Below are 24,139 nucleotides of genomic sequence, written 5' to 3' on the forward strand. Positions count from 1 at the left end.
CATATTTTGTAGATGAGGACATTGGGGCAGAAAAGATGAAGTAGTTCACCGAAGGACACACAGCAGCTAAGTGTTATGACCAGATTATAAACCCTGTCAATGGTCCCTAGAGCCCACACTCTTAAAACACAGGGTATTAGCAACATGTAATAAATGAGCCTTCAGGAAAATGTCATACCAAGGGCTAGAATCCATCGGTTCAACAATTCCGTGATTTCAAACTAAAGGGAAGCAGGGAAGTACTATAGTCCTTTGAGATTTACTGAGTCAGATTCATCTAGTGGCCTGAATGCAGTGTTGTGGGAGGATTCAGAGCTGGACATCAGGGATCTGGGATCTGGCCCTGCACTGTCATAAAATCAAGGAGCCAATCACTCCCTGCCTCAGATTCCCGATCTGTATGACATACTAAGGTGCCTTCTGGTGCTAAGGATTCATTCTGTGTCTATTGCCTGTAGGGAGAAATGTTGAAAAATGTGTGCATTTTTGATGGAAACAGTGACAATGCCAGTCACAGCTGAGGGTGCTTTGCTGGAAGGATCTGAAATGACTGCGTAAACCCACAACGGAGGCCAAGACAGCCCACATTTGAAGCCTTGCCCATTTGGATCCTTTGCATCATCAGCTCCCACGCTGTCAGTTTCCATGGAGCCATGGGGACGAGAGGACTTGAGGCAAGTTCAGCTAGTGAAGCTCTGGGTCTGTTGGGAGACCCAGAGGAGCCTGACAGGGGTCAGCCAGGTAGCCCCAGAGCCTTCAATCCTGAGCGCAGCTGCCAGTGGCTTGACAGTGATCTTGCTTTAAAGTCCTCCTTCTATTTAACAAAACCCTCTTCTCCTATTGTTTTAAAAATGCCAAAGGGAGCTTGAAACCTGTATGAGAGGTGAGGGAGAATCACAAAAATAATGTCGTGACTTTGAAGACAGAGATGTTCTGAACAGGACCCCTAATTTACTCAGCGAACTTGGACAGGTGTGCTTTTTTTTTTTTTTTCTGGACTCATAGCAGTTAAGAATTAGTGCTTGCTAAGTTGCTTGCTAAGTCGTGTCTGACTCTGCAACCCCATGGACTGTGGCCCACCAGGCTCCTCTGTCCATGGGATTCTCCAGGCAAGACTACTGGAGTGGGTTGCTATGCCCTTCTCCAGGTATGAGTTAGTAGCCTCTTTAATAAATGAAGAAACAACCGACCACTCCCCCTCTGTCATACCTGTCAGGCAGGTGTTAGGATGCACATTACTAAGGACCAAAGGAATCTCCTGGAGGTTAATGACTTAGCCCAGGTCACCCAGTGTGTAGGCAGAGAGCTGGAGCCAAGTCCAGCTCTTCCCAGATTGTCTCTGGGGCCTCATCGACCGCCTTCTGGCTGCCTCGCTGGAGCTGGATAACTCCATTAGGCTGTAACCGTGCATTAAGCCCATCCTCCTTCTCAGGGTCTGAGGGGGCTGACGTGTCATTTGACACAAAGAGCTCTTTCATCAGCTGCCCCCACTGAGGACCACCCAGGACAAAGTCAGCTTCAGCCACAGCTGGACAAATTTAGGTCAGATCTGCAGAAGAATTTCCTGGCATGACAGTTAGACAATAGGACACGTTCCTGAGCAAAGTTGTAATTTTCATCTTTGGAGAATGAGAAAATCACAGCCAGTTTTTTCTGTGCCAAAGAAGCTGAGGCTTTAACTTTGCAAATTCAGGTCCCATTATACCACATGGATGCTTAAGGCCCAGGAGACAAAAATCTTGCTGCAAGAAGAAAAGAGATCTCCTGGAGCGGCAAACAGAGGTATCGATCTTTGAGGATTTATCAGATCCTTGTAGTGTATCTCACCTGATTGAGGCACCCGGGTTAGCAACAAATGATCTGGAGTCTTCCTCCAGATAGAGATTTGATTCCCGTGATGGGAGATAAACCCCCACGTGAATAAGGTGATACTGCATACGGATGAGACCAGGAAATTAAAGCAGGAGGAGAAGGGGATGACAGAGGACAAGGTGGTTGCATGGCATCACTGATTCAATGAACAGGAGTTTGAGCAAGCTCCAGGAGATGCTGAAGGATGGGGACACGTGGTGTGCTGCTGTCCGTGGGGCCGCAAAGAGTCGGACATGACTGAGTGACTGAGCAACTTGGAAGGAGAAACTTGGCTTTGCCTTAGCAGGTTGGTCCAGGTCCACGTCATCTACTTCTGAGGAAGTATCTTTGGAATTGTGTCCTGGAGGATAAGAATTAGCAACTGGGTAGATGTACAGAGAAAGAATATTCTCAGCAAAAGAACCAATAAAAATTCAGAGGTTGGAAGTCAAGCAGATCTGGTATAGTGTATTCCACTTACTAGCTGACTGCCTCGAGAGCTTGAATTTCTTCATCTGTAAAATGGGACAGTATCAGCACCTATCCACTGGTTTGCTGACAAGATTAAAAGAAGGGAAAAAAGAAAAAAAGATGCTGAAAGATAAAATAAGACATAGCCCCCACCCTTTGGGAGCTCACAGTACAGATAATGAGGAGATGTGGGCAACTCAATTTAGAAAAAACATTTATGAAATATATGATCAATAATAACCAACATCTGCAGAAAGAAATGGCAACCCACTCCAATTTCCATGGACAGAGGAGCCTGGTGGACTGTAGTCCACGGGGTTGCAGAGTCAGACACGACTGAGAGACTAACTCACACACACAATTATCAACACCATCAAAGTCCAAAGTGCTGGTCCCTTCAAACATACAGACCTACTGTTATTATAACCTATTGTCCAAATCATAAACCCTTAAGGAGAGTGAACCAATCTCTGCTGGAAAAGTTTTCTTCCCTCTGTATATATATATTGATAGCATACCCCAGTGTCCCCTCCCTTGGAGAAGTAATTGGCAACCCACTCCAGTATTCTTGCCTGAAGACTTCCATGGACAGGAGCCTGGTGGGCTACAGACCATGGGGTCGCTAAAAGTTGGACATGACTAAGTGACTATCACTCACTCACTCCAGTGTCCCCTACACCCAGGAAACACCATGACAATTTTTAAGATATCTATCAGCAAGAGTAAACTAAGAGAAGAAAAGAGGTATCAGCTACGAGCTCTGATGTTTTCTGTCATAAATAATAAACACGCACATCTCTGTCTTGGGGACTTTGCTTGGGGGACTATGCTCCTGTGGATGATAGCAACTATTTAGTGTTTCATTTTAAAGAATGCTTCTAACCTTTCCAGACAATTAAAGGCTATAGTTCCAGCTGACTGTAGGTTTCTTCTGGGGGCTCTATTTTTTTCACTACTCAAAACAGTGCTTATTTCACCTTTGTATACAAATAATACAGTTTCATTTGATGGCAGTGTCCAAGAGCTTGCTTGCTGTCATTGCCAGGAGGGTTATATACCAGGGAGGACTGTGAAATCAACTGAAGAATAATCTCCTTGGGAAAGTAGTGCTGCTGCAGAAGGTGGTGAAATTGACTGTTCTATAATAAGGAGCGGAGCTCAGGCAGCATTTGGATGGAGATCTTTTAGCCATAACCTGCTGATATGTCTCTGAAATTGGCATTGGTGCTTTGTCCTGCTCATGCTGTGTGTCCGCGTATTGTATGAAGGTGTGGAGCTGCCTCCATGGTGGGCCACATACTGTCCTCTAACTCTACATCACCCGTGACCTTGACAGCAGCCCTTAAAGAGATGCTTTAGATCATTCCTTTGTTGTTGTTTAGTTGCTAAGTCATATCTGACTCTTTGTCACCCCATGAACTGTGGCCCACTAAGCTCCTCTGTCCATGGGATTTCCCAGGCAAGAATCCTGGAGTGGGTTGCTGTTTCCTTTTCCAGGGGATCTTCTTGACCCAGGGATTGAACCCGTGTCTCCTGCATTGCAGGCAGATTCTATACTGCTGAATGACCAGGGAAGCATCCTCTGGCTCATTCCTGCTGCTGCTGTTGCTGCTGCTGCTGCTGCTAAGTCGCTTTAGTCGTGTCCGACTCTGTGCGACCTCATAGACGGCAGCCCACCAGGCTCCCCCGTCCCTGGGATTCTCCAGGCAAGAATACTGGAGTGGGTTGCCGTTTCCTTCTCTAATACATGAAAGTGAAAAGTGAAAGTGAAGTCGTTCAGCCGTGTCCGACTCAGCGACCCCATGGATTGCAGCCCACCAGGCTCCTCCATCCATGGGATTTTCCGGGCAAGAGTACTGGAGTACTGAGCAGTAAATAAATGGAGTCAGAGAGGTGAACTTGACCATAATCACGGGGCTGGTAAGGGGTGGAAAGAATTCCTAGCCTGTGTTCTTTGCTCACCCTGATGCCATATAGCCCAAAGTGTTTTGGATAAAGTGTAAGATTCAATTCAAATCCACATAAGGATGATGATCATTTAATAGGTACTATGATTGCCCTGCTATTTGATCATTACAAAGATAATTCCATCCTTTTCTGAGAATGGAAATCCTTTTTGACATGCTTAACCATAATTGCCTCTTTACAGGAAAGTTTACTGTGCATTTACACATATCATACACTCTGCCTGACATGACCTTTTCCTTCTACCCCTGCCTTCTGGTAAATTCCTGTATCCTTTTAAAAAATTTCCAGGTATAGGTAATGACTCTAACCTCTACTTCCAAAGAGCCTGCACCTCCCATGACCCTGAACTGTGTAAATCTCTCTCACCATCTACTTTAAATTTCAGTTCCACCTCGACAGCCAGCCTGCTCCGGGGGCAGGACTGGGGATGGTTCATCTTTGTCTCTACAATCGCCAGGTCTGCACACAGTAGGCACTCAGTGCATACAGTACCACTGGTACTTCAGTGCCTATTGAAGCAGAAAGGGATGGCCGAGAGAGAGAGAGGTAGCACCACGTGTATGCCCCCTTCACCCGTGTGGATTCAGATAACTTGTTGTTTAGTCGCTAAGTCGTGTCCGACTCTTTGTGACCCCATGGATTGCAGCACACCAAGCTTCCCTGTCCTTCACCACCTCCTGGAGTTTGCTCAGATTCATGTCCATTGAGTTGGTGATGCCATCCAAACATCTCATCCTCTGTTACCCCCTTCTCCTGCACTCAATCTTTCCCTGCATCGGGGTCCTTTCCAATGAGTCAGTTCTTCGCATCAGATGGCCCAAATTATTAGAGCTTCAGCTTCAACATCATTCCATCTTTATTTTCTTGACAATAATAAGCCGTTTGGCTTTTGTGATTTGCATATATATTCTTTTTTCTTTTAACAAGGAAAATACAATGTCAGTCTGAGACTCATCAAAACTTTAAGAAAGAAGTGACTTCAAATTGTTCTGTGTTTTGTTTGGGTGGCCCTGAGATGTGGCATGTTTTTGTGCATTGTTGTGATGTTGGGTTTATCTCTACTCAGCTGCCACCAGGACAGGAAGTGGGAGGTCCCCTGAGGGCTCTGCCCAAACTTTAGATATAATCTCATCAATGCTAGTGTTGGAAGGTCCCCATGGAGATTAACTTCATTTCATAGGTGAGGGAGGCTTCCCAGGTGGTGCAGTGATAAAGAATCTGCCTGCAATGCAGGAGACGTGGGTTCAATCCCTGGGTCGGAGAAGATCCCTTAGAGGAGGAAATGGTAACCTACTCCAGTATTCTTGCCTGGAAAATCGTTTGGACAGAGGACCCTGGCGGGCTACAGTTCATGGGGCTGCCAAGAGTCAGATGCGACTGAGCATGCAGGCAGGCACACACGCATAGGTGTGGAAACAAATCTGCAGAAATAACTGGCCTGAGATAGTTCAGTGAAAATTTTTGGGTCCAATCTCAGCATTTCCTACTGAGGAAACAGGCCCAAGGAAAACGGATACAGCTTCCAGGTAGGTTTTGGTTAGCACAATGCTATTTGCTTGGTCATCTAAATTGTTAAATATCATTGAAATTTAGTGTGCTGGAGTAAGAATGCCCCATGTCAGTTTCTGAACTATTACTGGGTTCAGATAAATATAATGTATCTACGAAATTTCATTCAATAGTTTTTTATGGATTCAGAACTAATCCACTCACAAATACAAAAAGCAGCCATGGTAAGAGCTTTTATGGCTGCAACGTGCCGTGTGCTCTTTGTGCTATGTGTGATATTCTGGGGCGGGGAGAGGGAGGTGCTTCTGAATAATTTTCTTGAAACTTTGATACCTTCATACTTTTTCCTCAGGGTAAATATACTCAATCAACTCACACTGAAAAAAATACGCACAGTTTAAAATGATCATGGATTATGGGGTTAGACAATTCTAGATATATGGACTCTAGTAGAACTATTGCCAGAAAAGTCTTATTCCTGGAGCGCTCTTGTCTCATATGTAATGACCACTTACTGAATGGGAGCCATGGGGTTAGACATTGAGCACTGATTTGGAGAAAGATAACAGGAATGGATGGACTTCCCAGGTGGCTCAGTGGTAAAGTATCTGCCTGCCAAGCAGGAGACGCAGGTTCGATCCCTGAGTTGGGAAAATCCCCTGGAGGAGGGCATGGCATGGCAACCCACTCTGGTATTCTTGGACAGAGGAGCCTGGGGGGCTGTAGTCCATGGAGTCACAAAGAGTTGAACATGACCTAGCAACTATATAACAACAACAGCCAGGAATGGATACTGCTCGGAGTACTAGAGAGAAGAGAGCATCAGGTGATTGAGACCCACAATGCAACAATAATACAGTAGTAAGTGATGCAAAAACATCAATCTTTTCAGGTTAATTTATAGACTTACAATTTATATTGAAATTTTAGAGTTTTTAAAAGGCAAAGTTTCTGAATTTCATCTTTAAAAATTAACAAATAAGAGCAGGAGAGAAATTGGAAAGCAAGTGCAAAATGTAGGACTTTATCATATGCAATAATGTGTTATACAGCTACAAAATTAAAGAGTAGCTGCACAAAACTGGCTATAAAAGGTAGGGCACAAAAAAGTATAGCAGTCAAATGACTCCTACTGCATAGAAGACTCTAGTATGTAATCAAGGATATAATAAACCCGGAAAAGGGATGTGTTATTCAATAAGATAGACTTAGAAATGTGGCTAAGAATTTTTCTCTAATTACAATGAATTCTTACCACATGCCATATACTAAAATACATTCCTGTTGAATAGTTAGGCCAATGAACATTTATAATTTAATTGTTACTGGGCTGGGAAAGAGGAGCCTGGAGGGCTACAGTCCATGGAGTCCAAAGAGTCTGACAGGACTGAGCGACTAAGCACAGCACAGGACAGGGAAAGAGCTTCTTCTATCATCCTTGTTTCAGCTTTGCTTCTCTCCACGTTCACCTTCCTGAAGGCTCAGAGAATCCCAGAACTATCCTCTGAAAAGGAATAGCCTGACTTGGGGTGAAATGAAACACCCATATTTGCAAATAAATGGCATGAGCATTTCCCAGTTGGACAATTTTGTTTTTTAGAAGTTATTCATTACAACCAGCACAAACAGGAAGTACCCCCCCACTGCTCCCCATGTGACTTCCCCCACTTTCAACTACACCTTTCTTCACTTGTACACATATAAAGAACAAAAGAATTTATGCAGAAAACCAAACACGGACACAATAAGTGACTTCCATCCTCACAGCTCCTCTCCTCCAGCTGGCTGTTGCTATGGGCAACAATTGCCAACAGGTACCCTAGGTTTGGGGCCACATGGTGAGGCTGGCTGCTTGTCACATCATAGCTCCAACAGCAGTGTGTGGGCTAAAGAAGGGCACTCACTGTGTGTGTTCTGTGATTAGTCCTTCTCAGTGTGGCCTCTTTGTCAGCCTCAGATCAAAAGAGGATGGCTTTCTTCAGAGAGAGAGGTAATAATAGCTGAATTCTTAATAAAGCAGAAATTTCATTTCCAGAACTCCCTAAGAGTACCGTCCATGATTGAGGTGAGGAGGTACCAAACCTAGGATGTCCTGGGCACTGGGCTGAGCAATTTATTGTCTATAGTCATGCCATCATTTCCTCGGGCAAGTTTTGCAAAGTCAGCATGTTTATCCTTGCTCTAGGGGATGGGTAAGTTGCTTACCTAAGAGCCCACAGCAAGGCTGGGACTCAAGGCCTTTTTCTTTTCCAACTCAGAGCTTACTCTTCAGCCAGAGCTCTGTTCCTCTGTCTTCAGGGAACAGCTGCAGGGCAGGGTACAGCTGCCTTTGGCTGGAGGGATGCTAAAGCGTTAGCCAGAGGAAGTGCATCCCTTCGGTGTCTGTGGATGCTCTGCTCTGCCTTTGCTACTCACATGCAAGATGAATCAGGCTCGTTCCTGGACCTCTCTGGTCCTCCAAAGGGGCTGGTTCTTATGAACCTGGCTTTATGGGTCTATACAACTCTGCATTGCCCTCTTCTCACCACTTTCCGGGTGCTTGGTCCCCTGATCCGCCGGCATCTCCCACCCCTCACTGCTCGTCCAGGGCAACAATTGAACACTTACGCCAATGTTTCCACTTTCCATTCGTGTAATCATGAGGCAAGAGGGCAGCAGCCTGCCCTTTTGCAACCTACTCATCAGTGAAAACAAACAAACAAAACCAGGAAGACTCATATCTCCCAAAGTTGAGCCCAGCTTAAAATAAAACGAGGATAAAATGAGGTCATACCTGTGAATATAATGAGGTGAATGTAAGAACTCAACTCTCGTTGTGTTCTCCACTTTTCTGGGTTCCTTCAAAGTTAAGCCCTATGTTAGGCATATAACATTGCAGCATATGTGCATAATGTCCTGTTGAATCAGTAAATGAATAGATGATGTCCACGTGAAACAAAGCCCATTGGCAAACTTAGCTCCCTTTAAGCAGAGCTGGGCGCCCTGGAGCCTGACTCAACAATGTAAATTAGGTCAGTTTTTGTTTCTGTTATTTACAAATGAATTCAATTGTCCTCTCAGTTGATCGTTCTGATTGGTGCCTGCTGCATGGGAAATCAAGTCAGTTAGACACAAAACCTAAGTATTCTGCCCTTCTCAGAATGAGCCACAGATGGAAAAATGATCAAGAACATTGAATGATTGATTGAATGACTTCAACAGAGGGAAGGAAGAACCTGCATATATCTAGGTGGGGGATTTCACATCTCAAAATCTCAGTCTCTTTGTCTGTGAAAGAAGGATGGACTGTAAAAATAATAACAGCAATACTAAAATAAGTTATAATTTGATGAGTGACTACAAGGTCCCGGACTTTTAGCAGAGAATATCATGCTTAAAAAGTTTTCTTTTCCTTCTTTTTTTCTCCTTTTCCTTCTAGAAAGTTATTTTTATATGTCAAATTGGCCCAGATACTTGGTCACATGTTATTCTGGATGTTTCTGTGAAGGGTTCTTTTTCTAGATGAGTAACATTTAATTGGAGTAAAGCAGATTGCTCTCTCTCCATAATTAGGTGGGCCTCAACCAATCAGTTGACGGTTTGAATAGACCAAAGGTCTGATCCCACTGAACAAGAAAAAAAATCCTGCCAACAAATGGCCTTTGAAATTGAATTCCAGCTCTTCCAAATCTCCAGCCTACTGTCCCACTGCATTAGATTTTGGACTTGCCAAGTCTCCACAGTAGCATAAGCCATTTCCTCAAAGTAAATCTCTCTCTCTCTCTCTGCTTTTGGTCTATTTCTCTGGTGAACTCTGACTAATATCCTTTTCTTTATTCTTTATTTTCCAACCCAGCTCCTCCCTTCCATACAGATGAGAAAACCGGTTCATGGAAATGATGTAAATTGAGAATGCTCCACTGGCTTGTGAGTAGCCATATAACTTCAGTTCTGCACGTGTGCTAAGTCATTTCAGTCGTGTCTGACTCTTTGTGACCTTCTGGACTGTAGCCCTCCAGGCTCCTCTGTCCAGGAGATTCTTCAAGCAGAAATACTGGAGTGAACTGCCATGCCCTCCTCCAGGGAATCTTCCTGATCCAGGGACTGAGCCCAGGTGTCCTGCATTTCAGGTGGATTCTTGACGGTCTGAGCCACAGGGAAGTCCAGATTTCAGGTCTATCTCCCTGCAAAGCCTCTACATCTGGCACAACTCCAGTTAGTGAGTTGAGATGTGCTACACAAACAAATGGGCCCTCTTTCGGTGGGTCCTGTGCGCTGAGCACATCTGGCTGTGCTTCTCCTCTCTCGTCAAAGCTGCACCTGCAGGGGCCTCCATGAAGCCATCAGAATCTCTCAGAGATCTCAGAAACCACACAGAGCCAGACAGCAAGTATTTCTGCAGATCCTCTGCTGCACTTTGCAAATAAAACAGACATTTTACTAGTATTCATGAATCATTTCATGGACAAAAGTGCCTCCTATGAGTGGATTGAGTCCATATAAGATGCAGCCAAAGCCTCCTGCCTCTTCAAGCTCTCATCTCTCTCTTTCCTCTCCATCCCCATCTAATTGCCTGAGTTCATCTTTCCCTCAACTCTTCCTCTGCTCCTGCCAGTAGTGTGTTACCTACAAACCATTTTCCACAACATAGACAGGATGCTGTGTTTAAACTGAAAATCTGACTATGTTACTTCCTTCTCCCCCAGGTGAAAACCTACCAACTGTATGATTTTTCATAGGGTGAAGGACAAGCGTCTTAGTAACCTAAAATCCCCGTATCTGTTTTCTGCCTTCATATCATTTCTCACTGATCCCCCATCTTACCTCCTGCTCATTTCCTCTGTGGTAGTTTGTATTATTATTTAAAATATTCAGTACCACTCCTTATTGGACACCTCTATGCGGGGCATTAAACAAAGCCAGCCCTTGCCCAGGTGATTTGGCCAGTGAAATGAAACAGGAAGTGGCAAGTGGCACTTCTAACCTGTCAAGATGTCCTACCACACGCCCTCTTTGTCTTCTGATTCACGTGTTCCAGGCAGGGGTGACTTCTTTAGCCTGGATTCCAGAATAAAGGTGTTGTGTGGAATCAACCCCAAATCAAACTGTGATCATTGTGTGAAGGGGTTTATTGTACACTGTTACAATTTTAGGGTTGCTGGTGATTATCACATAATAGTCTGTGCTGACTAAACCCTCTCTCATTCCGAATTAGGTGACCCTTGTTTTAGGACTCACTGTGCCATGTACTCTATTTTTATTACAGTGCTTATCACATTAAATGGCATTTGATTTTACATACTTGACTTCCCTGTTAGTTTGACAAGCCCTTCAGGGCAAGAGATTGTGTGCTTGTTTACCAGTTTACCTCCAGTGCCCAGAACACAGTGCCATTTGGAACATGTCTAAATGTTTTGAATCAACCTCTTGACCCAGAAATCTTGCTTACTACTGATCAATTGAATTAATAGCCATTGAAGAGATTATTATCAATAACTAAGATCAGAAAGACATGTTGAGTATGCAGTTAAGATCAGAAAGGTAGGCATTATAGAAATAAACAGAACTTGGCATTTTCCAGCAGGAATTATGGTGTATAATACTGAGGGAAGAATTCTGTACCTGATATATCAGAGTCAATATGAGACCTTTGGCATTCAGAGGACTTTTCCACTGAACTCCTAAACCATGTGGATTCACTTTTTCTTTACGGTTTCCAAGAAGAAAAGTCACATTCACAACATCCTTGCATTTAAAGGAGGATGAGATTTGATTGTAAGTAAAACATATCATAAAAAGGTATCAACTCTCCTTCAGTCGGGGATTCATAATAACCCCCTGGAAACTTGTCATTCGGCCTTAGCTGTGTCACTCACTGATATCTGCTGCTAATTCTGTTCTCTTTTTGTACAACTACTTGTTTTAATGTTATCCCGATGCTGGCAGTTTATGTTGCCCATATTGGTAGACCACAGGAAGACACATTTTTTGAAACTCAACCCCTACTTAAAATGCAAGAATGGAAAATTGATTCATGAATTCATTAATTGACTTGAAAATGAATATTGAGGGGTGCTGGGTGCTGACCAGCTGACCCCATCCCTGTCTCTGGATTCTTTCCATTCTAAGAACTGGCCATTGAAAAGATACCCTGAATTTTTTTTTTTACTTGAGTTTTGCCATCTGCTTTCCCATAACAGAAGCCAGTCAGAAACAGGTGTATTTTTGAAATTAAGCTCACAAACCTTATTTCACTGGGGTCAAGTCTGCTAAATTGACTCACTCAAGGTCAACAGTGTGTTTATCACCAAATCCAGGACTAAGACCAGAGTATCTTCGGTTCTAAGTTTTATTTTCCTCCTTTTCCCCTTCATTTAAAACTATTTTTTGAAGGATTTATTGAAAAGAGTTTCAAGGAGAGTCAAGGAGCTTCTATCAGATTTTTTAGTAGTGGTTAAAATGATTTCTTACTGCCGGCTGAAACAGAATGCACAGCGTGAGAGTTTGGGCAATATGAAGACTGCAGCCAGGGAGACAGCACCTCAGATAGTTCTGAGAAACGGTTCCAAAGAGGGAGGTAGGGAAGGACAGTACATATGCAATTTTAGAGCAGGGGGAGTACACGAAATAAAGCACATTTTTTAGAAAGTTTCTACTGGTCTTATGAGCTTTCTGCTAGTCACAAGAAACAGTCATCACCATGAAGGATTCTAGTGCTTTTCTATATATGAGCAGATGCAAGAATTGGGCTTATAAAATTATTTCCTGAGAATATCCAACTGTCTGAAGACTTGTCCTGATAATTTTCCTGGAGCACAGGGTGCCTCATTTCTGCTCTCCATCTTGAACTCCTTCAGGGCGTGTTGGAGCTCAGCAGCTACAGCAGCACATGACTAGTCCTTGTAGAGGCAGAGGGCAAGTGTCCATGGCCAGTGCCAATTTGTGGCTGACAGTACTAACCTCTAAGTTTATTTATTTGGATTTCAATACATGGTATACATACACATCACCAAGAGGTAGGGCTCTGGAGCAGTGAGAATCAGACTTGGGCTGATGTCTTGGCTCTCTGCATCATCGCATGTTCTCAGATAAGTCACTTAACAAATCAGAGCCTCAGTTTCCATACCTGCTAAGTGTGTAAAAGCTACCTACCCATTGCGGGGATGAGAAAGCGCCTCTGACACTGACAAGAGACACACGAATGCAAGCTGTTAACATGTAGAAGGCGTTTTTATCCACCAGGGGTTCAGATCATTACCATCTTTCTGTTCAACTAGGTCAAGAGTAAGCTTAGAATTTCCTGAGTACATTATTTTATTGTTAGGCAAACTGTTAGTATGTGAGCTTTGAAAAAATATATTCTTTTTCTCTCCTCATTAGTTACAGCATGTGATTTCTCAGTAAAAACATTTCCTTTGTGACTTTCATAAAATCACTGTGATTTCATAATAAGGAAATATGTTCAAGTCTACACAAGGTCCCAATTTCCTACCACTTAGGGGTTGCAGAATCTGGTCATAATCACTGGGGCTGTCATCCTAATTGCCCACTCAAGCTTCTGATGGGCAGCTCAAAGCCTCTGAAAAATAAAAGAAGACAAAAGGGAGGTTTTGTGAGTTTTAGGTTTATATTTATAAAGGCTTTTCCTTCCAATCGACATCATGACAAATTTCAATATAGGCCAGAAAAATATATGGTTGTTTAGCCAAAGGTCTAATGCTTTTGTGGAGAAGGAAATGGCAACCCTCTCCAGTATTCTTGCCTAGAGAATCCTCTGGACAGAGGAGCCTGGTGGGCTGCTGTCCATAGGGTCACACAGAGTTGGACATGACTTAAGCGACTCAGCAGCAGCAGCTAGTGCTTTTGACACTTTTGAACTGTGGTGTTGGAGAAGACTCTTGAGAATCCAAGGGACTCTTCAAGGAGATCACACCAGTTAGTCCTAAAGAAAATCAACCCTGAATATTCATTGGAAGAACTGATGCTGAAGCTCCAATACTTTGGCCACCTGATAAGCCAATTCATTGGAAAAGTTTCTGATGCTCAGAAAAAATGAAGGCAGGAGGAGAAAGGGACGACAGAGGTTCAGATGGTTGGATGACATCACCAACTCAATGGACATGAGTTTGAGCAAGCTCTGGGAGATGGTGATGGACAGGAAAACCTGATGTGCCGCTGTCCATGTGGTCACAAAGAGTCGGACATGACTGAGCAACTGAACAACAACAACAAGCCAAATGTTAATTGTGGTTGACCGATCGATTCATTCATTCATTTCTTCATTCAGCACACATGTGCTAGATCCTGGGATGTACAGATGAATTGTAACATTTCTGCACTCAAGGTGCTCACAGGATAGTAAGAAGAGGAGATGCACAAGCAAGTGGGTGCAAAGGCGATTCTCTCCTGGAATTCTGTACAAAGACTTGAATAAAATTCTCTCGAGGGGAGGGGAGAAGAAAATAGGTCAAGAAGGCTCCTTAGAAGGCTTTGCAAGCCAAATAGATGTCTGTGAGACAGGTATACCAGGACAGAAGCGGGAGTTAGCTGGTCCCCCAGAAAGTAAGACACCTGCCATCATGGCCATGAGTGTACAGAATAATTGAGGGGATAAGAAACAGATCCTAATGTCTGAGGGGGTGTAGGGTCATAAGGAATGGAAGGGGAGATGAGGATGGACAAGAAGAAAAGCTGAAGAGGCAGATAAAGGCCTTCTGGGGAAGTGAAGTGAGGAATCGGAACCCAGAAGGGAGAGTAAGTTGCTTAGGAAGTAAGGTCACGGGACATGTCCCAGGAGAAAAGAGTTCTGGACAACTCTGTAGATGTCCAATTTGACCTGCTATTGGGATAATGGTATTCACTGAGAAAGGAGATCCAAGAAGAGACTTTTTGATTTCTATTTCCTTTTAATTCCAAGAAATAAAATCAGCTTCTTATTCATTTATTGGTATGCAAAGACTTTTCTTGGCTGGTAGCTCAGAAGACCATAAAAGAACACTTGACCTTATATAAATTCATTAACAAAAAAAATTGTTGACAGCAGCAGGAAGAAGCATGGATAAATAGGGGAGAGAGAAAAAAAAAAAAGGACAAACGTAATCTGTGAAGTTGGATAGACCCAGTTTCAAATCTTAGCTGGACCACAGATGAAAATCTAACATCGAGGACAGTTATCTAACGTCTCTCAGCTGTGAGAGCACACCTGGGTTAATGCCATGATGACTCAATACATTAATAGATACCAATGTGGGAAGTGTTCACGAAAATTTGTGCCTTCTTCCCGCCCTCCCACTCTCCCTTATTCCTGCTGTATATGATGTATCCCAGATTCCCAAGCTGAAGCTGAAGGATCCTAACTTCCTCCTGCATCTGAGAGCTCTCTCTCCCAGCCTTCCATTAGCAATCCCTGGGGGACAATTGGCATGTACCACCTCCTACAAGATGGGGTTTCCTCTTGCCAGACCTTTCCCAGCTATCTTCTCCCAGGCTGTCTGCTCGCTCACTCTCTCTCCAGATCTCTAATACATTTAAACTCTGTATTTCCTCTGACTTTTTTTTCTTCTTCACCTATTACACGCTCATGTTTCCTCCAATTTAGAAAACACAAATCAAAACAAACCAGCATTTCTAACAGAGGCTTCCACCTCTGGGCTAGGTTTTTCTCTCTGGCCATTCTGTCTGGAGCAATGCAGCCTTCTTACACATCCTCCGAGGGTCCTCTCACACTCATCCCTAAACTTCTGTAGTGGATTCTTCACTGCACTGAAGATAGATTGGTGTACATCTGCTACCTTTCCAGCTCAGATCTGGAAGAAGCACCATCTGGAGTCTTTTAGCCCTGGAGATAGTAAGGAAAGCCATGATACAAAAGGCCAGAAGATAAATTCGAAGGAGCCAGAAGGGGAGGAAGCTGGAGATGCCTTCCATGCTAGGCTAAGAAGCCAGGAGAGAATGGACCCAGGAGGACAAAATGGCGACAACTTGGCTCCTAAACTTACATGGGAAGTTGGCTAGGATAGTTAACATTTCTGCAATTGGGATGTTTCCTGTAGTATGTTTCCACCCCAGAAAAGATGAGGACCTGTACACTTGAAACAGATGGGGAATTAATCCTCAGTGTATTCATTTAGGTTATCGAATAAATGATGGTGACTTAAGAGGAAAGGAATGAAGATGAGACTTGCAGAAAAGCATCTCAGCGTGACTCCTCTGGGGGACATGAAGCACATGAGAAAGAGGCTCTTCAAGTTTGATTCTAGCCACTCTATGACCCTCACCTATTTTATATCTGAGTAACTTTAGACTCAGAGAAGTTAAGGAACTTTCCCCAGGTCACCCAGCTAGTAAGTGGCAGAGACTGGTGCCTCACCCTCTTTGTCTCTAGAAGACATTTCTCCCCAGCCACACATCCTCCTTAAAAACTGGGACCTGTTTACAATCCATGGATTAAATCATCGACCCTCTTTCTTTGCACCTAAATCATTTCTCCTGATTCTATGAACCATGTTCTTTGTACCATGCCTGAGTTCCCAGGATAAAATTATAAGGAAACGTGTCTTGCTCTCCCACCCCAACTCCACCCCATCTGCCGCCCCCAAAGGGCTTAGCAAAGTTACTTGCACACAGTAGAGCTGTAGAACTGAGGACCCACTTCGTTTTGTTCTTCTCTCATTTTGGCTGCAGGAACTCCTTTGCGTTGTGAAGTTGGAGGTCTGAGGATGGGTGGTCCAGTCTGTAATAACGGGCTGGGTTCACAGACCTGTGTCAGCTGCCTCCACAGGGCTCCTGAGCCCCATAGTCAAAGCGTTTCCCCAACCTCCCCGGGGAGTGAGTTCCTGCCAGTCAGCTCATTTACATCATAATAAGAGTCTGTCTGTCTTTTTATCTTGAAAAAAAAAAATGAGTGTCTTTGACAGTCATTCTTCCCTGATGAGATGTCTGATAGGCTGCCTTTCCTAGACAAAAAAGTTGCTGTATCACAGTGTTTTACAGATGAGAAGAAAACTGTCAAGATCCAAATAAAGGTGGTGCTCAGACAGTAAAGAATTTGCCTGCAATGTGGGGGAGATCCGAGTTCAATTCCTGAGTCAGGAAGATCCCCTAGAGAAGGGAATGGAAACCCACTCCAGCATTCTTGCCTGGAGAATTCCACGGACTGAGGAGCCTGGCGGGCTATAGTCCATGGGGTCGCTAAGAGTCGGATAGGACTGAGTGACTTACATTAGTTTTTAGTTCTGCCTCTCTAGTCCTGACATTCCCCTGGAGAGTCCCGCAGAGGGGTGTCTCTGGAAAGGAGAAGCAGAGGTGGCTGCAGCCCTCATGGAGGATGAGAGAACACACCCACAAGATCCAGGTAAGGAGGGGCCTTGACTGGGGTAGAGCTGCTCCCTAAGACAGAGAAACACAATGCAAAGAGACTACTTCAGTCTCAGACTTGGGTCCAAATCCCGATTCAACTTATTCATTTTGGACACGTCTAAATTTTTCAAGTTTCCCAGGTGGAGCAGTGATATGAGAGTCAGCCAAGGATACCATGGTTAGAAAGATGCTCTCCCTACTCTCTGAGAGTTTATAGGTGAAAGGAGTTTAAAATACCTGAACTTAAAATCTTGACCCTTTCTTTGTAGAGTATGTTAAATAATGGATTTCCCAGGTTGCCCTGGTGGTAAAGAATCCGCCTGCCAGAGCTGGAGACATAGGAGACATTGTTCAGTCCCTGGGTCGGGAAGATTCCCTGGAGGAGGTCATAGCAACCAGTATTCTTGCCTGGAGAAGCCCATGGACAGAAGAGCCTGGAGGGCTACAGTCCACAGAAGTGACTTAGCATGCATGCACTGGGGAGGGTTGGGCTTGGAGGTTGGACTTAGTAGATGCAAGCTTCTGTATATAGGATGGGTAAACAACTCTACTGTACAGCACAGGGAATGATACTCAATAGCCTGTGATAAACCATGAGAGAAAAGAATATAAAAAAGAAGGTGTATATGTGTATAACTGAGTCACTTTGCTGTATAGTAGAAATTAACATATCAACTGTACTTCAATTTTTTTTTTATCTGCTTTTATAAATGGGAAAAGAAACAATCACTTATGAAGAGCTGACTATGCCAGGCACACTGGTAGTTATCTTCCCAAATACCACCTCATCTCATCCTTGAAAGCGTATTTGTTAGAGATCATTTCCCCTCCTTCTTAGATCATTTATTTTTTTAACTACCTTCTACCTCCCTTTTTTTTTTTCTCCAATTAGCCTAGAATTTCACATCCAATATATTTCTATGTTTAATGAATAGGATACATGAAGCCTGAATTTTTTGAGCTCTTCCTAGGGGTCATGTGCTATGTCAGACATTTTAGGTCCTTGAAAGTGGTGAAAAACTCAAAGTCGCTCAGTAGTGTCTGACTCGTTGCAACCCCATGGACTATACAGTTCTTGGAATTCTCCAGGCCAGAATACTGGAGTGGGTAGCCTTTCCCTTCTCCAGGGTTTCTTCCCAACCCAGGGATCAAACCCAGGTCTCCCGCATCACAGGTGGATTCTTTACCAGCTGAGCCACAAGGGAAGCCCTTAGCTTATTCTTAAAAAGAACCCTAACTGTTCTATTCTGCTAAGAACACAACATGAGATCGACCGTCTTAACCTGTTTTTAAGTGCACAACACATTGTAGTTGACCGTAGGCGTGAAGTCGTACAGTAGACTCCAGAGATTCATTTCGCTGAACTGAAACTTCATGCATGTAGGTCAGTAACAGTCACCACACTTTCCCCTCCCCCTGCCTCTGACAACTACCATTCCATTCTTGGATTGTATGTATTTCGCTATTTCAGACTATTGATATATGTGGAACGATGCCAAATTTGTCTCTGCACATGTGCACATCTCATCTGACTCTTTGCGACCCTATGGACTGTAGCCCATCAGGCTTCTGTGTCCTTGGGATTCTCCAGGCGAGAGTACTGGAGTGGGTTGCCATTTCTTCCTTCAGCAGATCTCCCAACCCAGGGATTGAATCTGCATCTCCTGAGTCTCCTGCATTGCAGGCAGATTCTTTACAGCTGAGCCACCGGGGAAGCCCATTTGTCTTCCTACAACTGGCTTATTTCACTTAGTTTAATGTCCTCAAGATCCATCCCTCTTGTTGCAAATGGCAGAATTTCCTTCCTTTTAATGGCTGAATCATATCCCACTGTGTGTGTAAACCACACTTTCTTTATCCATTCACCCTTTCTTGGGCACATATGTTGCTTCCATATCTTGGTTCTTGTGAATAGTGTTGCAATGAACATAGGAGCGCTAAAATCTCTCCAAGACTGATTTCTACATCAGGGCTTGAGGCAAATACAATCCCCATTGGCAGAGGACAAATGCCAGAAAGATTTCGTCTCCAAACTAGAGTTACCCAACCAGCAATGGCCAGGTCAGATTCACACTCAAGTCCGGCTACCTCTGCAGACTTAGCCCTTTACACGAGATCAAGTTCTTCCTTTTATTTTCTTATTGTCTCTTCTAGGACATATAAAGTCTTTAATAATGTTTCATCATTCTTGATTAAAGTTACAATTTTATAAATCACATCAGTCAATCTTTATTAAAATCTTCTGAAAAATTCCAGTTTGTGATACTGAATCAGTATTGAGATTTCCAGCAGTTTTTTTTTTCTTTAATTATGCTAATTGCTATTTCTAAGCATAATTAGCATTTTGAATTATTTAGTGTAATTACGTCAAACAACATGTTTAATTTGTCATGTCAAGTACAATAATTAGTAATAATTCTTGAAAGGATGTCATTACAAGTTTGAGGTATTTATAAGGTATAATTATGTCAAATGTGATAATACTCAAGAGTAATACTAAAATTTATAAAGAAATGGTGCTGCAACTATTTGGAAAGTTTAATATGTGGTCATTTTATATATTTTTGTGCTTCAACAAAAGTCAAATCTGTCTTGAATTAGTGATCTGTTTATCAGTTAAGGAAATAAAATTAGATCCTGGATTATATCTGAACTCATATGCAATCCACCAAGTGCCCTCTCTGCGCCCCCTCCCCCTTTTTTATTTCCAGAGTGAATAGTAATAATTTTGCATATAAATAGTTATACTTAAAAAATGATTCTGGGAAAATAAGGACAATCCAGAAATGAATTTGCTCCAAATATGGAAATTTCAGGCTCAAATAAGAGGTAAGTTAAATCACCCAACTATTTCGTGGTTGTGTGGCTTGCCAAATTACTGACAGATTTAATTTTCAATAACTTTACTATAAGACGAGGATAATGCATATTATTGTAGAGGGGAAATGAGATGATGCTAAATTGCTTTGTGGTTATAGCTGGTCAACAAATGCATACATTTTCATCATTATCTTGATATTCCAGACTCAATCTAGAACAGCAGCAGGAAAATAAAAAAAAAACAAAACTATAAGTAGTTCAAATTCTGTCATTAGAGAGGTGAGCCGGGTGGTTCTGTACAAGTCATTTTACCTCTCTGGGTTTTTGTTTCCCCATCTAAAAAATAAGGAAAATAATATAAATTTCCATAAGGGGAGATCAAGAGTATGGTTGGGTTAAGCCAGGGTTGATTGAATGAGTTAATAAATGAACAAGCTTTGGAATGGTATCCAAAATAAGAGCTAGTGAATAGTAATAGGGAATATTCAGGATTTGAACTCAATCAGAAATGATTGAGCTATTCATTCATTTATTAATTCTACCATAATTTATTGATCATTGGCTAAGTACTAGGCCCTTGACTAGGCTCTTGGGGTGTATAAGTGAGCTAATTTAACATAGATATATTTTCCTTGTGCTCTAGTTCTCAAGATGTGATTGAAAATGCAGCCAAATCAGGTGGGAATGTTAAAAATGAATATTCACATCATGCATGTTATAAATGGGTCATACCTCTGACTTGCTAACTTAGATTCTCTGAGTATGGACCTTAATTTTGCCTTTTTTTTTTCAACAAATATTTGATTTTTGCAGTGCTTAAAGTTTGAGCATTAGTGGAGTCTGTTTAGACCAAGTTACAAGCCAAGTGTGTGAACTTGGAATAGTTACTCAACATCTCTGAACCTCAGTTTCCTCATCTGTTAAATGGGGCCAGTAGTGCACATCACAGAACTTAATGATGAGAATTATAAATCGTCTCTTTAAGGTGCCTACTAGGTGCTCAGTTAATGCTCAGTGATTATTTCAAAAGAAAGTATTTTACAGGTACCCATGCTCCCAGAAAGGGCATGAATGTGTACATGTGATTTTCTTAAATCAAGTCATATTTTAACTATAGCAACAAATGTCTCCATTTAAAATGAACAGCAAGCGTTCCCTTGTGGCCTAATGGTTAGGATTTTGGGCTTTGACTACATTAGCCCAGGTTCAATTCAAGCTGTGCGGTGCAGTCAAAAAAGGGAAAAAATGACATCTCATGTCTGTCAGATTTGTCAGCTTAAACCTCATGTGACATAGTTTCAACTGGACAACAGTTTAGCACGTACCCACTCAAATGTAAGTGTACAGAGACATGGGGTGGGGTTGTTGACTTCCAGCAGCTCATGATCATGTTGAGGGTACAGACCTGTAGGTATTAGTCATGATGCAACCAGGGAAACAAACCAGGCCAGCTGTTGCAGGAAATGGCTTATGCAGGATTGGAAGGCAGGGAGTGGAGGGCAATGGAGAAATCGGGGACAGCAGGGAAAAGCTCCTACTGCTCAGCAGGAAGGACAAAGGAAGGAGGTGGAGTGACCAGAGCCAAGGGGCTGGGGTCCCCTGGAGCAAGCTGAAACCACAAGCTTTCCTGGGGAGCTGCAGACAGCAGACAGAGCCAGCCGCTGCCAGCCCCTTTGAGGTAAAGGGACAGAAGGGAAGTTCTGGCTTTGCCCTTTCGCTCTCTTTCTCATTGCTTGTCCTTCCCTCACCTTGAGAGAATCCAAGCTGAAGCATCTGCACAAGGACCTGGGAAATGCAGGCTGAATGAGATCAGCACTCCTGCCACAGAGAGCAGGGCAAGGAGAGGGCAAGATCCAACATGAAGGCAAATGGCAGGACTGACACATGAGGGAGATTTAATGCAAGAGGTGGCACTAAGTGTTAAGACCAAGTTGTGCAGGGAGAGAGAGGACAGTGATGTCCTGTAGGAGTCCGGCTGGCTGCCCAGGCAGAGCCTTGAAGGGGGACAGAAATGTGATGAGATCACTGTGGCTTGGCATCTTCCCCGAAGATTTTCCAGTTGAGAGTCTGTGTTTGGCCAAAACAATCAGACTCAGGGGTTTTCAACCTGCCTGTCAAAGCTTCAGGCAATGGAATTGAAAAACCAGACTTTATTATTGATGTACAAGAAGGAGTATCTTTCCTGGGATCCTCGTGTCTAACATGTGTCTAGCCTTTTAGTGACAGATACTTGGGAAGCTAATGTATAATTAGAAGCAATTTCGTGAGTCTAGAACCAGGATAAGGAGGAAATCGAAGAATCTTAAAATTGAGTGTAATTCAGCAATGTCTCTTCTGTAGAAGCCCTGCATTTCATCTCACTTCAGAAGCCCTCAAATGCAAGAAGAACCACCAAGGGGCAGGAGGAAGAGAAGGAGGAGGAAGACAAGAATGCTGTCGTCACATGGTGATTCATCGCTTGGATACCACTTAAAATTTTTATTGTACACTCATTGAAAGAGCTGTTTTATAGTGTTTTAGACACAGAAATGAAAACAATATGAAAAGCCAAGTCCAAGTTCATGAATGCAGTCAGTGACAACTACAATATATTCCTGCCAGTAATTCTAAGACTCTCTTACTTCAGGTACATCTGATTTTAGAACGGATAAATGCTTTAAAATATGCATATTAGACCTGATGGAAAAGGGAAACTTCAAGAGATGGGAACAGCTTTATCAGACTCCCATCAGCTAAGGAGAATTTGTGTTACACTAACTTCACCTTCTTCTTGGAGTCTCTCTGAGTCTGAACGCCAGGAAGATCCTTCTCTGTTCTGCCTGTACAGAAGGGAACAATACAAACAGTTGAGTTTCTTTTGGTAAAATCACTCTTGCTATCTATGATCAGGCTGGGCATCTCTAACTTCCCTTGCCCTTTACTTACAGAATTAAGTTTGGGCTACAACTAGAGGTGATTGGTATCAATCTTTACATTTTAAATCTTCTTTATTTCAGTCTTCTTTATTGTGATCAGGAATTTCCGGATGCTTTGCTGTCAACTGCACGAAGTCAGATATATTCAATATTTTTAACTTATAAGTATCTTAGAGCCAAATATAGGTTTTTCCCCCTGTATCTTCTTATTTTGACCCTCATGATAAATCTGTAAGGAAGACAGACACCTAATGCGTTGTTATTATTATTTTTTTAGGCAGATGAGGAAACAGAGCATCCCACTATTTCTTCTGCCAGCTGCCTTAACTGCATGACTCTACAACCTGGGTAGAATGCTGTCTCTAAACACAAACTAATTACTTTGTCTTATGGGCAACCAAAAAAGGTAATCTGTAACATTGCTGGGTTGGAAAAGAAAATTACTGCGCTGCGTTGGAGTAAGAATATGTTGGTTTCTGCCATGGCACCTTTTTAAGTGATTTTCAAGGGCAGCTGGACTATATTTCATTTTCCACTTATATTAACTTCATAACCCCAGCTTTTATTATATGTCACCAGAGAGACACAGACGAGGCCTCCTGCAGTGGATATATTATCTTAGACTCACTTAGTGAGCGCTTAAAACCTCCCAGGCACCATGCCAAGCCCTTCACAGGCATTAACTCCAATCCTTGCAGCAATCCTTTGCACTAGATGTTATTACTCTCACTTGACAAGGAAATGCAGAGAAAGCCACCATCCTGCTAAGCATTGTTCAACCAGGAAAGGGCAGAACTGGAATACAAGCTGGGTCTGACCTGGTTGCATGATCCATGCCTTTTTTTTTTTAAAATCTCTTTCACATTGATTCCTAGAAGAAGCTAGACTAAGGGGCTGCAGTTTGCCTCATGACTTGATCTGGAATTCATTTCGTAGGCCTCCTAAGAAGATTTCTGCTTGTAGTATGAGAGTTTGGAACTCCTATGTACAATTCTACATTTCAGCAGGGCAGACAAGGAGCGCGGGATCACAAGATGGGTCAGCAGAAGTAGGAACAAACCAGACAGAATGTTCTTGTCCAGCATACAGTCCTTTGCAGGTCTTCTGCTGAATCTTCTATAATTTCCTGAGAACAAGGGTGATGGAGGACACTGAGTGAGTAGTTATCTATGCTATAAAAATGAGAGTCCCTTGGACTGCAAGGAGATCCAACCAGTCCATCCTAAAGGAAATCAGTCCTGAATATTCATTGGAAGAAATGATGCTGA

At 42.9% G+C, this 24,139-nt stretch overlaps 1 non-coding gene across 1 annotated transcript; it reads left to right on the top strand.

Moving 5' to 3' along the window:
• Nucleotides 1-6,381: 6,381 nt before the first annotated feature.
• Nucleotides 6,382-6,452, top strand: TRNAG-GCC. Its single transcript has one exon. It is a non-coding gene; the product is annotated as a tRNA-Gly (tRNA).
• Nucleotides 6,453-24,139: the final 17,687 nt, after the last annotated feature.

This window comes from Oryx dammah, unplaced genomic scaffold, assembly GCF_014754425.2.
Source record: "Oryx dammah isolate SB20612 unplaced genomic scaffold, SCBI_Odam_1.1 HiC_scaffold_25, whole genome shotgun sequence".
Lineage (NCBI taxonomy): Eukaryota > Metazoa > Chordata > Mammalia > Artiodactyla > Bovidae > Oryx > Oryx dammah.